The 15092-nt window shown below is 36.2% G+C and overlaps 1 non-coding gene across 1 annotated transcript; it reads right to left on the bottom strand.

The window, feature by feature from the left end:
• Positions 1 to 5677: 5677 nt before the first annotated feature.
• On the bottom strand, positions 5678 to 5784 carry LOC121207251 (small nucleolar RNA R71). Its single transcript, XR_005902343.1, has one exon. It is a non-coding gene; the product is annotated as a small nucleolar RNA R71 (small nucleolar RNA).
• Between the last annotated feature and the right edge of the window lie 9308 nt (positions 5785 to 15092).

The following is a 15092-nucleotide window of genomic DNA, read 5'->3' as shown; positions in this document are numbered from 1 at the left end:
TTTTCTCGTAGGGTGGATGAGGCCATGGAAGATAGAATAAGCGACTTCCTTAGTTTTCAAAGGGTGCAAAATCTGGTACATATCTAAGAGTGCCTTTATTTCATGAATGGGTTACTAATATTACATTAAGGTTTGTGGTAGAAAAGGTACGTAACAGATTATTCAATTGGAATGCCAGACAACAATTTATTGTAGGTTGAGTTACTTTGGCACAGTCTATGCTCTTGTCTATCCCAAACTATTTTATGCAATCCATGCTGATCCGTAAAGGAATTTGTGCGGAGATTGAAGGTTTGGTCAGGCAGTTCGTTTTGGGGTTCCTTGAATGGTTCAAAAAAGATAGCTTTAATTAACCAGGACTCTGTTTGTCAACCTCACACTTGTGAAGGCCTTGGGCTTTTTCATTTGGGGGATCAAAATATCTCTTTTTTTATGAAATAGTGTATGCTTTAACCTCAAAGGATGGTACTTTATGGGTATGTGTTCTTCAGTGTAAGTATGGTATCAAAAAAAGGATGCCAGAAAGTATTACACAAGGTAGATACTCATTTATCTGGAGAGCTCTTTCTAAGGTATGACCTCTACTTCGTGAGAATTTAATTTCATTTACCAGAGTCACGAAATTTCATTTCAACTTTTTATCTTACTGTTATAGATCTCTTCTATTTTTTGCGCCTGATCAGACAAAACCACAAATTCCCATATTTCCATTGCTCCAACCAACATTTTAATTTCATCATTCAGTTCGTCTTCAAAACAAACACACATTTCTTCTTCGGTTGGTACAATCTCGCAAGCATATTTACTAAGCTGTATAGACTCTCGTTCATATTCTGTTACAGACTTGTTTCCCTGTTTCAGCTCAAGAAACTCTTTCTTTTTCTTGTCCAGGTACCATTTACTAACATATTTCTTTTGAAATTCAACTCGGAAACATTCCCAATTAACTCTGTCTTTTGGTATGATAGCTAACAATGTATGTCACCATTAGCACGCCTCGTCTTTCAACAGTTATACAACACATTTGAAATAGTCGTCAAGTGAACATGCCATTTCATCAAATACCCTCTAAGTATTTTCTAACTAGAATTCAGTTCTAGCAAGATTCTCATTTGTCTTGCCTCTGAACACTTCGGCCCCACATTTTCAAAGTTTGTCGATCGGAGGTCGATGCACAAGTATATGGTTCAAGCTTTGAGGACTAGGGGGTACCGAGGTAGGCTTACTAGGGGTGGAGGTTGTGGAGCCATAGGATTGGCTTGCAAGAATTCATTGAACCATTGACCTATTACTCTAAAAAAGACATTTTTCGCCTCATTCTCGGACATCTGCAGAACTGACAAACTATGACTTGCTCATTGTTTAAGAGCCGAGACATTACTTTCGACTTCATTGGTAACAACACAGTTAGATTCAACCTACATCTTTATATCTATAAGGAAACAAGGTCAAATTGGATCAAAAGCATCACACTATCACAAGTTATAAGTGGCATGTAATTTTTAGACTCCAAACACACTACGTTTAGTCTTAGAATCTACTAAATCGTAGCTCTGATATCAATAAATGTAACACTTTTCATTTAACTTGGTTGTCGGATCTGAGCTACGAGATGTTACTACACATACCAGAACATTCAGAAACAAATTTCAATCTCAAATCATTGCCTTTATATACAAATTAATAATTATTTATAAATACGAGACTAAATTAAACTTTTAACTACAATCATTTAGATACAAGCATAAATGTGGACCAATCTAAAAAATTTCAAAACTTTAAAATAGGTATCAAAATTGAGGAAATAATTATCGATATTTTTGCAACAAGTATTAATACAAAAAACATTATCAATACCATTTTGACAATCTACCAATTTTAGGTATCGATATTTTAGAAAGAATTATCGATACTTATTATGAGTATCGATGCTAAATTTGGAAGTTTTGAATCAAAATCATTTTATCGGTACCTTTTTGTAGGTATCGATTTTGGGAGAAAATTATCTATACCTTGATCCTTAATATCGATGTTTTTTCCTAGCTAGTCAAAAAGTTATAAGTTTAAAATCACAATTCATGCTCAAATTAAAGTACCATGTCTTAAGTAACCCAAAATACATTAGTCTAGCATCAATACCACTTTAAACCCTACAAGAACCATAGTTCAAACATGCTCAAGGTACTTCCATTTCTATACTAACTATAATTTTTTCACTTAAACAAATGTTTCATATATATATATATAAGTCATGTACCAATTCAAAACATGCCATACAAACATATCCTAAATAACTAACCAATATGCCTTAATGACAGCATCACAAACCAAGAATTTCAGATCATTCAACTTATTCACACGACAACATCATTTATCTATACATTCATCATGCCAATCCATTTCAAGATGTATTATAACACATCAATAAAAGTATGTTCAACAACTAAGGCATATATGCATAAACAATATTCAACTAACCAAAAAAACATCACCATTCTTCCACATTACACTTATAATATATCAAAATGAGCAAGTTCAAAAGTTTAAATCTTAAACACATAAAAAAAATTTACCCCTATTACATGCTACTTATAATCGGGCCAAAATGAAACAAAAGTCTACTGAAAATGACGCTGGATAGTGTGAGCCTTGGAAGTGATCCGATAGCCAAGTTCCGAGAAGATACAACTACATGAAACAAAAAATGAAACGGGGTAAGCATTAACATACTTAGTAAGTTCATAGGTATTTAAACAATATTTTTACCTCAATTCACAATTAAGTAAACAAATATAACTAATTTATAATACAATTTTCTATCAAGACATTTACAACAACAAGGTGAGCATTTCATGTATCAATCGTAAAATCTCTCATTTATTCAATACGATACATTTTCATATCATTCAATAGGAGATATATAACATGAATCATATTAACAAATTGATCATATCAATACATATTCTCAATCATATACCATTTTAAACAATGATTCCAATGAACTAAAATAATAAGATACAAATACTCAGGTAACTACACCACACCAAATAGCTCAATAAAGAATTAACTACACCACATCGAGGCATCGTAGTGCAAAGCCTGTAGGCATAATATCGTATCATGTAATATATCATCCCTCCACCATACCAAACATCTCAATAGAGCAATAACTACACCACATCAAGGTTTTCGTAGAGACAAAGCTTGGTAATCCATAACAAATACAAGATTTCAACATAAATTTTGATATCTCCGCTAAATTTTTTGCTCCACATCATCTTTTACACATATCCCACACTAGCGCGATATCAACCCTATTGGCATGTCAATTGTAACAATCTTACATTCATCCGGCTCTATTAACATATCAGGACTATACTTTACAATTCAATCCATTTCTCACCTTTTTATACTATTATGTAACCATTTCAAATATACATTCAAACATAATCAATTTGCAATTCAATCACAAAATATATATATAATCACATAATTATACCGTATGAACTTACCAAGTGAAAACAACAATAGAAGAAAGATCAAGGATTAATCCACAATATTTCCTTTTCCTCGGTTATTTACCGGTTGGTTCGATTCTTAATCTATATAATGATTCATTTCACATTATCAATTCCAAACAATTCAATTAATCTCATGTCATATATGTAACATCTTTTACTTTGATAAGCCATAAAAGAAACATGTTTTTAATCCCATTCTTGATTACAATTTTGGATGATTTATTATATGAATTAGTGAATTTGATGCTCCTAATATTTTAAATTCATGTTTCTATACTTAGGTGAGCATAAGGGAGCAAAAAGAGCGAAAAATGAGCCAAAATCAGGCAAAAAGAACTATTTCTAGGACCACACGGCCTGGGCATTTCCACACGGGCTGGCTACACGCCCCTGTGAGCCACACGGGCTGGCCACACGCTCATGTACCAGTCCGTGCCGATTTCACACATTGCTTCCCTGTTACGCTGAAAAACTTAATTTTTAGGGTTTCTGAGCATTCTAAAATCTATAAATACACACTAGAAGAGGACCTAAAGGGGACACGCAGAGTAGAACGCAGAAAAGACTCAAAGAATGCCGACGGACTCAACTTAGAAGCAGGATCTCCTTCAAGACTGGAGATCTCCATTCAATTTCTTAGAAGTTTTTGGGTTTCTTTATGTTTTGTTGTTTTCCTATTTTTGAGATGTTTTCCTTTCCAAGTATGAACTAAATTCCCTAAATACCTAGGGAAGATGAAACTTATGACAGATCTTATTATTTGATTTTTCTGAATTACATGATAAATATTTATTCTTGATCTCAATTATGTTTACTTATCTTCATGTTTAATGTTTTCAGGATATTAATTCATGATTGATTTGTTTATTCAGTGGAGTAAAAGTCCCTGTTTAAGAGTAGATCTGGCATAATTGAGTGGAGTTGCATGCAATCCTAGAAATAGGACGACATAAATCTACCGGATTAGAGTCAAATCTTATAAGGGAATCCATAGATCGAGTTAATGCACGATACGGGTTTTAATTAGAAAGAGATTTTTAATTAATTAACCTAGAGTCAGTTATTTTTACGCTCAAAAGAGATATTAATGTAATTTAGGGACTTCTACGGATCAAGTCAAATGAATAAATCATTTAATTTAGATTTAGAATAATAAGTGAAGTCTAGGTGGATTCTTTCCTAGGTATTGTCTTTCTTATAAGTTTTCTTCGATTATTTTTCCAATTCGCTCTCTGTCGCTTAGTAATTAGTTTAGTTAAAATTAGATTTTAAAACAAATCCTTCAATTTATAGGCTAGATAATAAAAAGATAGTAATTACTAGTACTTTTAGTCCTTGTGGATATGATATTCTCGACTCACTGTAGTTATACTACCATTCGATAGGTGAGCTTCCCTTTGTCGTATTTTAGTTAGTTCGTGACATCATCAAGTTTTTGGTGCTGTTACTAGGGGCTAAAATATTAGGAACACTTAATTTTTATTACTTTAGCCATTTTTTATTTTTATTGCATTTTATTTTTGTTTTTACTTTAATTTACTAACTTTTCTTTTATTTGCTTCTAGCAGGTTCCTTTAGTTTATGACTAGAAGAAACCCGTCAGGACCTCTAGTATTTGACAGTAAGATCGAAAGTACAGCTCGTAGAAATCGTAGAGAAGCAAAGCAAAGTCGAAAAAGAATAGAAGAGCAAGATGATAGTATTATTAATACTGAGGAGATGACAGAAAATCATAATAATCAGCTACCTCCTGTGGTTGCTGTAAATCCTATAAATCTGAATTCTGCTTCTCGTACTATGTACGATTATGCCAAACCCAATTTAACTGGACTGAATCGAGTATTGTTAGACCTGCTGTTGCTATAAATAATTTTAAACTGAAACCTAACACTATTCAAATGATTCAACAGTTTGTTCAGTTTGATGGTTTGCAGGACAAAAACCCAAATACTTATTTGGCTAATTTCTTAGAATTCTGCTACACTTTCAAGATAAATGGCGTTTCTGATAATGCCATTTGGCTACGGTTGTTTCTGTTCTTATTAAGAAATAAAACTAAACAGTAGTTGAACTCCCTACCATGAGGATCTATTACTAAATGAGAACAAATGACGAAAAAATTCTTGTTGAAGTACTTTCCACCGGCCAAGATAGCCAAGCTAAGGAATGATATCTCCTCCTTTGTACAAATGGATTTAGAAACCCTATATGATGCATGGGAGAGGTATAAGGACTTATTGAGAAGGTGCCCTCACCATGGGTTACCTCTATGGCTACAGGTTAAAATTTTTTACAACGGTTTGAAGCCCTCAACTAAATAATTGATCGATACATCTGCCGGTGGGACTCTGAATAATAAAACACCTGATGAGGCTTATGAATTTATAGAGAAGATGTCACTGAATAAGTATCAGTGGCAAGTCATAAGAACAAAGCCATAAAAAACAGTTAATGTTTTTAACGTAGACGCGGTCACCATGTTAACAAACCAGGTAGAGCTTTTAAGTAAGAAAATTGATGGTTTATATGGTACTACGTAGATACATCTGGTGATACAGTGTGATACAAATGAAGGAGGGATGAATAATCCAGAATACTTAGCCTACAACCCTAGCACAACGAACGAACAAGTCAACTATATAGGTAACAATTCTAGACCTCAGAATAATCTCTATAGTAATACTTACAATGTAGGTTAGAGGAACCATCCCAACTTCTCTTGGGGTGGTCAAGGAAACCAGAGACCACAACCTCCTGCAGGCTTTCAACAACCACCTTACCAGCAGGAAAAGAAACTGAACCTTGAGAAGAAGTTGAAAAAGTTTATTTCGGTGTCAAAAACTCACTTCTAAAACACTGAAACAACACCTAAAAATCAGCAAGCGTCAATTCAAGGGATCGAGAATCAAATAGGCTAGTTGGCTAAGATGATTTTAGAAAGACCACAAGGTAGCTTGCTAAGTAATATCGATACTAACCCAAGAGAACAACTTCATGTAATCACTGTAAGAGATGAATAAAGGGTTAGTAGAACATGAACCAGAACCGAGGCAAGAAATTGTCGTAAGTAAAGGTAAGGTTGAGGTTAGCCACAGTGAACAGAAACTGGTAAGCAAAGAATATAAACCTCGTGTGTCATATCCCAATGCAACGAAGAAAGACCATACCAATGAGTAATTTGGTAAATTTCTTAAACTCTTGAAAAAGTTACATGTTAACTACAAACTCTTCGTGAGAAACAACTATATGCGAAGTTCAGCAAGTGTAAGTTCTGGCTTCGAGAAGTAACATTTTGGGACATGTAGTTTCTGCTGAGGGGATACGAGTCGATCCTCGTAAGATTGAGGCGGTGTTGAATTACAAACAACTGAAGAATGTGTCTGAGATCCGTAGCTTTCTAGGGTTGACGGGTTATTATCGGTATTTTGTAGAAGGGTTCTCCTTGATCATAACTCCGTTGACTAAGCTTTTGTGTAAGAGAGTTTCTTTTGTATAGAGTGATGTGCAGTAAGAGAGCTTTGAAAAGCTCAAGACTGTACTAACTGAGGCCCATGTTCTGATACAACCGGAGTCTGGAAAGGAGTTCACCGTTTATAGTGATGCATCACACGTTGATTTGGCTTATGTATTAATATAGGAAGGTAAGGTGGTTGTGTATGTATCTCGTCAGCTGAAGACACATGAGGCAAATTACCCAACGTATGATTTGGAGTTGGCCGCAGTGGTTTTTGCACTGAAAATCTGGAGGCATTATCTATATAATGAGAAGTGTATCATCTACACTGATCACAAAAGCCTCAAGTATCTCCTCACTCAGAAGGAGTTGAATCTTAGGCAGCGTAGATGGGTTGAGCTGCTTAAGGATTATGATTGTACCATTGAGTACCATCCTGGCAAGGTTAACATGGTGGCTGATACGTTGAGATGTAGGGCTATGACCGATTTGATAGTAATGTTCACTCGACATAGCCTATTCGACGATGGGAGTCTGTTGGTTGAACTTCAGGTGAAACTGATATGGATCAAGCAGATCAGAAGTAAACAGATGGGGGATAAGTCTCTTGAGTTGCGTTTCTGTCAGGTTGAGAATGGTGACACTTCTAATTTTGGGATAAACAATGATGGGGTACTTTGTTTTCACGGTCAGATTTGTGTACCGAATGATGAGGATTTAAGGTAATAGATTCTGAGGAAAGCGCATAGTAGTCCCTATACTATACGTCTCGATGGGAATAAGATGTATCGAGATCTCTATGAGTTGTATTGGTGGCCAGTGTTGAAGCTTGAGGTTACTAACTTCGTTGCTCGTTGTTTAACTTGCCAGCAAGTTAAGGCTGAGCATCAGTTGCCTTCGGGGTTGCTGCAGCCGATTAAGATACCGTTATAAAAATAGGAGCAAGTAACGATGGACTTTGTTAGTGGGTTGCCTCTAACACCCACTAAGAAGAATTTTGTCTGGATTTTCATGGATCGATTGACCAAGTCTGATCATTTCATACCGGTTTGTATTGATTATTCTCTTCAGAAGTTGGCGAAGCTCTACATATCGGGATCTGCGCTTTACGTCTCAATTCTGGAGAAAGCTACATGAGGCTCTGGGTTCAAAGCTGGATTTCAGTGCTGCTTTCCATCCTCAGACAGATGGCCAATCTGGAAAGGTGATCCAGATACTAGAAGATATGTTAAGGAGCTGTGTGATTGATTTTCGAGGTAGTTGGGAGGAGTTCTTGCTGTTAGCCGAGTTCGCTTACAATAACAGCTTCCAGTTTAGCATCTAGATGGCACCTTACGATACACTGTATGGTCGTAAGTGTCGCACTTCTTTATATTGGGCTAAGTTGAGTGAGCGACGTGTTTTGGGTCCTGAGTTGGTTTTCGAGACGAAAGATAAGGTTCGACTGATTAGGGATCGACTGAAGGCAGTTTCTGACAGGCAGAAGTTTTATGCTTATCTGAAGAGACGTGAGATTGAGTATTCTATGGGGGACTTCATGTTTCTAAAAGTCTCGCCATGGAATAAGGTTCTGAGATTTGGACGCAATGGCAAGTTGAACCCTAGGTTTATTGGGCTGTACCAGATTCTGAAGTGAGTGGGACCGGTCGCTTATCAGTTAGAGCTACCTCGGAGTTGGATTGCAATCATGATGTGTTCCACATCTCAATATTGAGGCACTACTACTCTGATCCCACACATATTGTTCCGGTTGAGAAGATTAAGGTTAGGCCAGACTTGACATTCGAGGAGGAGTCGGTTCAAATTCTAGAGCAGGACATAAAGGTTTTGAGAAGGAAGTCTATTCCACTAGTTAAGGTTCTGTGGCAAAATCATAGTCTAAGGAGGTCACGTGAGAGCCTGAGAATGCGATGCGGCAGCAGTATCCTTGTCTTTTCTGATCAGGTAAATTTCGAAGACTAAATTTTCTTTTAGGTGGGTAAAGTTGTAACGCCCCAAAAATTTATTTTTTGGCTTTTGTAAATTTTGATACAAAATATCTGTCTACTTCGGTGGTTAAGTGTTCTGGGTGTGTGTGAGAGGTTCAAAGTTCAAACCTTGCATTTGGAAAATTTTGGTTATTTTTGAAAATAAGCCCTAATTGTATTCAATGGGCTTATATTAATTCTTTGTACTTTCACATCAAAATGGGCTTGCTGGTCTGGTGGTTAAGATGTGTGTTGGTGTGTTGGAGGTCTTGTTCTTGTGTTCGAATCCCTGCGCGAGCAAGGATGTCATTTTTGCTCGTTGACTGAGAGAGTTTTGGTCAAATTGAAATTCTGGGTAGTGGGTTGAGTGGAGAGATTTTAGGGATATGGGGAGTTGGGAATTATCTTGATTAATTTCTTTTTTTTGCAAAATTCCGGCCTCTTTTCCCAAAAATTCTGACGTTAAGCAAAATTCCCTTTTCTTCTCTACCGTTTTTCCCTTTCCTCCATCTTGCCGAAACTTTGCTCTTTCTTTAACTTTTCTCTTATTTCGCTCTTTTCCTTTCGTTCCCTTGTGCATCATGGGCTACACGTTTTGGTAAGTAAGTTTTGTGCTTTGTAAGTTGTAAATACTAAGTGTTAATTTAGGGTTATTGACGTTTTTGGCAGTAACATATTGTGAGAATCGAGAGTCTTCCCGTACTGATTTGTAATCGACTGATTTGAGGTGTTGGGAGTAACACCCTTGACCCTTATCCGTCACCAGAATAGAGTTATAAAGAATTACTGGATATTACAATTAATCACATACATTTATGCAATCATTATCGTAAACTATTCACAAACATTCACATTTATCCCTTACAAGGTAATATGAAACCTTAAAACATGTATAAGGGTGGTTTGGGAATAAACCAATCATATATAAAAGCTTCCAGACACTTAGAAAAATTATGCCATCACAGGTCACACACCCGTGTGAACAGGCCGTGTAACTCACACAGTTATCAAGCACGCCCGTGTCATAGGCTGTGTAAAAATAGGACATACATACTGACTTGTACCACACGACTAGAGACATGCCCTTGTGCTTTGGCCGTGGGCGAAACTAACTTGGGTCACACGGCTAACCACATGCCTATGTGTCTAGCCTGTGTACCATTCGAAATGGCACACATGCCTATATGCCAAGGCTGTGTGCCTTACACGGCCACCAGACACGACTGTGTGTCTAGGCCACGCTCAAGATTGACTTTTAATTGTAAGACTACCTAGGGGACACACGGCCATGTAATATGACCGTGGCCGTGTCTCGCACACGGCTGAGACACATGCCGATGTCTCTGCTCATCTGAACAAAAATAGGTCATTTGCAAAGCCAATTTACCACCCTAATCTCAAGCACACAAAGCAACAAAAATAGCATCATTTCAATACACTTATAGGCAGCCAAATTCACCAAAACATACACATATCATGCCATCTAAACACAACCATTTCAGCATCACATAAACAAGCCACACATAAGACATCAAATACATCACATTTTTAACCTTTCAAGCACATATCATAAGCCAACTTAAATGGCTAAAACATAGCAACATTTACAACCAAAAGTAAGCCAAATCTCATGGCTATAATCTTAACACAAAAAATATCATATACTCACTATCCTATACATGCCATATACCAAATATATACAAATGTCCCAAAAGTACCAACAAGTAGTTGATAGTGTGATGATGGTTCCCGATGATCCCGATGTTTGAGCTAGCTTCGATGATCTATAAAACATGGAAAGAAACACAAAGTAAGCTTTAAAAGCTTAGTAAGACATATACAAATAAACTTATCACATATCACAATTATAAACCAATTCATTCATATGAATCACGGCATAACACAATAGCAAGTTCATATATCTCATTTAGCTCAATTGGTCATAATCGCTTACTTATAAGTACATCACATTTCCATGTAGTTTACATATCAAAAGATCATATTCATACTTACCTTTCATTGCCAAATTCCATATATAGTTCATATGTACCTGAATCGGATATACATTCACATAGTTATTCATTTCTCGGGATACACGTTGAATCGTACGAAATCAAATAGGATACGCGGATAGTTCAGAAAGCTCGTACAATGTCAACGTCCCAGATGTGGTCTTACATGTAATCAAATATCGATGCCACTGTCCCAGACAAGGTCTTACACGAAATCAAATACGATGTCGATGTCCCAAACATGGTCTTACACGTAATTCTCAAATCGATGCCAGTGTCCCAGACGTGGTCTTACACGAAATCACATATCGAAATCCTATGTCATGACATATGTATCCTAACTATTCCTATGGTTTGTACGGGACTTTTCGGACGTCGTCACATTATCGGAAATTTTTCGGATTTTTTATATTCAACTCAAATAGCCATTCATCAATATTCATTAACATATAAGTAGTAATAATTCAATTCAAACACATTTATTTGTATATCGACTTACCTCATACTTATTCGAACGGATGAAATCGGCTAATCAACGACTTTCGACTTTCCCCGATCTAATTCCGTTTTCTTTGGTTCTTAATCTAATAAATTCAAATTTAACTCTTTTATTCAATAAATCATTCAATTAAATCCATATACACATATTTAGGGTATTTTACAAATTAGTTCTCATATTTTCACATTTTAACACTTTAGTACCTAATTCATAAAATCACAAAATACATATAATTTCATATTGCACATGTTAGGATGAATTTTCCTTTAACCCATATAAGCCTATATATTTCATTTATTTCACATTTTTGTCCCTCAAAATCTCATTTTCACAATTTAGCCCATAATAATCAAATTCATCAAAAATCCCAATACAAAACATATTTATCTATCATCAAGCTTCCATATTTCATCAATTAATATTACTAATCTCACAAAATCAATAATGGCATAACTCAAAATCATCATCAAATTCTGAAATTGAGGCATGGGCTTAATAGAACACAAAGCAACAATCACAAAAACATAGAAGTTATCAAAAACGGATCAAAAATCACATACCTAATGGATCTTCAAAGTGCCGAATGTTTTTATGCTTCAAAACCTAATTTTATTCTTCAATTTAGGTGGCCACTAAGATGAATGAATCAAATTTTGTCTTTTGTTTTCTTAAATTATTAACTAATTTACACATTTACTAAATTAACCTTGTTTCATAACATTAAAATTCCACTAACATTAGAAATTTGTGGCCATTCATTATTCCAATGGTCAAATATAAATATAAGGACCTCACATTAAATAAGTCATACCAACTAGACACTTGTATCAATAGCATACAACTTTTGGATTTTCTGCGATTACGTCCTTTTTCTAAATTAAGCACACAAATGATCAAATTTTTATACGAAACTTTCACACATATTAATTAACATATTATAAGCACAAAAATTAATATTAAAATATTTTATGACTTGAATTTATGGTCTTGAAACCACTATTCCGACTAGGGTATAAACCGGGCTGTTACATTGGGGGTAAGTTTCATCGCTTTAAGGATGGGTATCCCAATTTGGGTTTGGTATTTAGTTCAATGATTAAGTGATTAATGTAGTGAAATTGGTCAATTATAGGTTCTAGAGTGTTCGGGGATTGTTTTAGTATCAATCAAAACTAGGTGTGTACCCGAAACGCAGAAAATGAGATTCGGTGAAAAGCCAAAAAAGCTTTCTATCGATGCCACACGGGCGTGTGGTCGCACGTATGGTAGGCAGTGTGATGGAACACGGGCGTGTGATCGATGAGCCAGGTTGTGCATGCATGACACGGTCGTGTGATGGCCAGGTAGGCTGTGTGCAATACACAGGCTACACTAATTTGGGCCGTGTAGGCCACATGGGCGTGTGATCCCACATGGGTGAGACCACATGGGCATGTGGGATTCTAGGCCAGATCGTGTGATCCGTATGGCCAAGGCCAATTTGGGCAATTTGGGCTGTGTGGACCATACGGACGTGTGGGCCCACACGAGCAGGCCACATGGACGTGTGAGCCCATTTTTTTGAAATATTCTGTAAGGTTGCACGGGTCGCCCTAGTTGACTGTGGACCTACTTTTGGGCCGGTAACTCTACTTAGACCTCTAATTATGTGATTTGATTGTAAGGTGTCTAACTGTACATGATATTTGTACTGAACGGAATGTATGTTCTGTTATTTATGGTATGTTGCATTGCATCGGGGTGGGTTGATGATGCTTGGAGGAAGTATCTGAAAGGCTCTTAAGCCTGTTATCTGGCAGCTCAGCTGTAACTTTCTGATTATCTGCCGTATTTCGATACAGTATGGTGTGTAGGAATGGGTGGTTGATTTAATCCCCACATGGTGTGTAGGGCTTGACGGAGATGGTGTGTAGAGGCTGGTGGGTAAGATTCTGATTTATTGTATCTGCATTCTGTATTTGATATTGGCTAAGGCCCTAATATAATTCTGAGGTTGTATCCGAATAGGCTAAGGCTTAAGTTGATTTTGTAATGGGCTTAGGCCCGGACTGTAAATGATTATTTTCTGATGTGTATCTGTATGTATGTTTACTGTGGGAATTACACATTGAGTTTAAGAGAACTCACTATTTTTCTGTTAATCTATATAGGTAATCCCCAGTCTTGGACGGATCGGTACGGTAGAGGACTCGATCGTGACTACCACTGTTTCGTACTGCTTTGACTCAATTTTTGAATTTACGCTACTTTGGGTATTTTTTGTGTAATTCTTGGACTTTGGACTGTTTTGGATTTAAAATTTGGATTTTTAACTGCTTTACGGTTTTAGAACGGTTAGACGACAAAACTCAATTTTGCTTAAAATAACGGTTTCTTTCAACACCAATGTTTTTTCAAAAATAAACGTTTTCAAAGCTTCCGCTAAAAGACACGATTTTAGACATAATGAAAAACATACGTTTACATCAAATTAAGATAAGAGCTAATTAACTGGAACGGTTTTAACTCGACAAACACGTTTTCGGATTCCATTCCATGTGGTATCTCCATATTCGACCATAACGTCTAGGCCGGGTTTGGGGTGTTACAGTGATTGTTTAAGTTCTGTTAATATGAGTAACGTTACGGTTCAAACTTCTTTGCAGGAATCTCCTAGGAAAAATGCGATAGAGCCACGATCTAGTCTTTATGACAAAAATAGAACAACTCATGAGAAACGAAGGCTTCAGATTGATGAACTAGACGAATGGTCGTCACATGTCAAGGAGAAACCAAGTATCAAAACCATCATTTTTATTTAAAAAAATTTAGGTTTAATGAAAATATGGGGGAATCGACTTTTGAAAATAAAACATGGAGTCGCCACCAATCATTTTTGTTTAGGTGTGATCGGGTCACCTAAGAATTGAGTTATTTTAATAAAACATTTTTTATTTACTAAAACAACGATTTTGGTCTACGAACTTTGAGAAAGCAGGTTTGGGAGTCAGTTACATATGAGGAAGGATTAGCACCCTCACTACGCCCAAAATTGGTACCAAATCGATTAAATACTGTCCTTATGTCTAAAATTAAAAATATTTTTGAAATGTGGTTCTTTTTTAATAATATTTGAATAACCTGAGTTGGTTGCCAAAAATCTTCTTGTTTCGACTTCCGAAAGTTTATAATTCGAAAATTACAAAAGGATGCCCAACTTATTTGGTTCAACGAAAAACTAAACCCAGCACAATAGGACACGATTCATCGAATTTCCAAACATTGAACATTGCCTTGCCTTAGAAAATACAAGTGAAATTCCGAAGGGATCTTCGATTGTTTTGAAAAAATGAAAAAGCGCAACCCAGCACGATAGGGCCCGATTCTCAAATCGCCAAACATTGAACATCGCCTTCGTTTTGAAAGGTTTTTAGTAAACATGAATGAAAACCTAAAGGAATATTCGATTGTTTTGAACAAACAATAAATCACAACCCAGCACGATAGGGCATGATTCCTGAATTGTCAAACACCGAGTATTGCCTTTATCTTAAAGGATTTTTAGAAGACATGAGTAAAATTTTGAAGGGATATTTGAACATTTTGAGCAAACGAGGAATTGCAACCCAACACGTTAGGGCACGATTCCACGAATTGCCA

The sequence above is a fragment of the Gossypium hirsutum genome, chromosome A09 (assembly GCF_007990345.1).
Source record: "Gossypium hirsutum isolate 1008001.06 chromosome A09, Gossypium_hirsutum_v2.1, whole genome shotgun sequence".
NCBI lineage: Eukaryota > Viridiplantae > Streptophyta > Magnoliopsida > Malvales > Malvaceae > Gossypium > Gossypium hirsutum.
The sequence above is the reverse complement of the archived record's forward strand: the minus strand, read 5'-3'. Positions and strand labels throughout refer to the sequence as shown.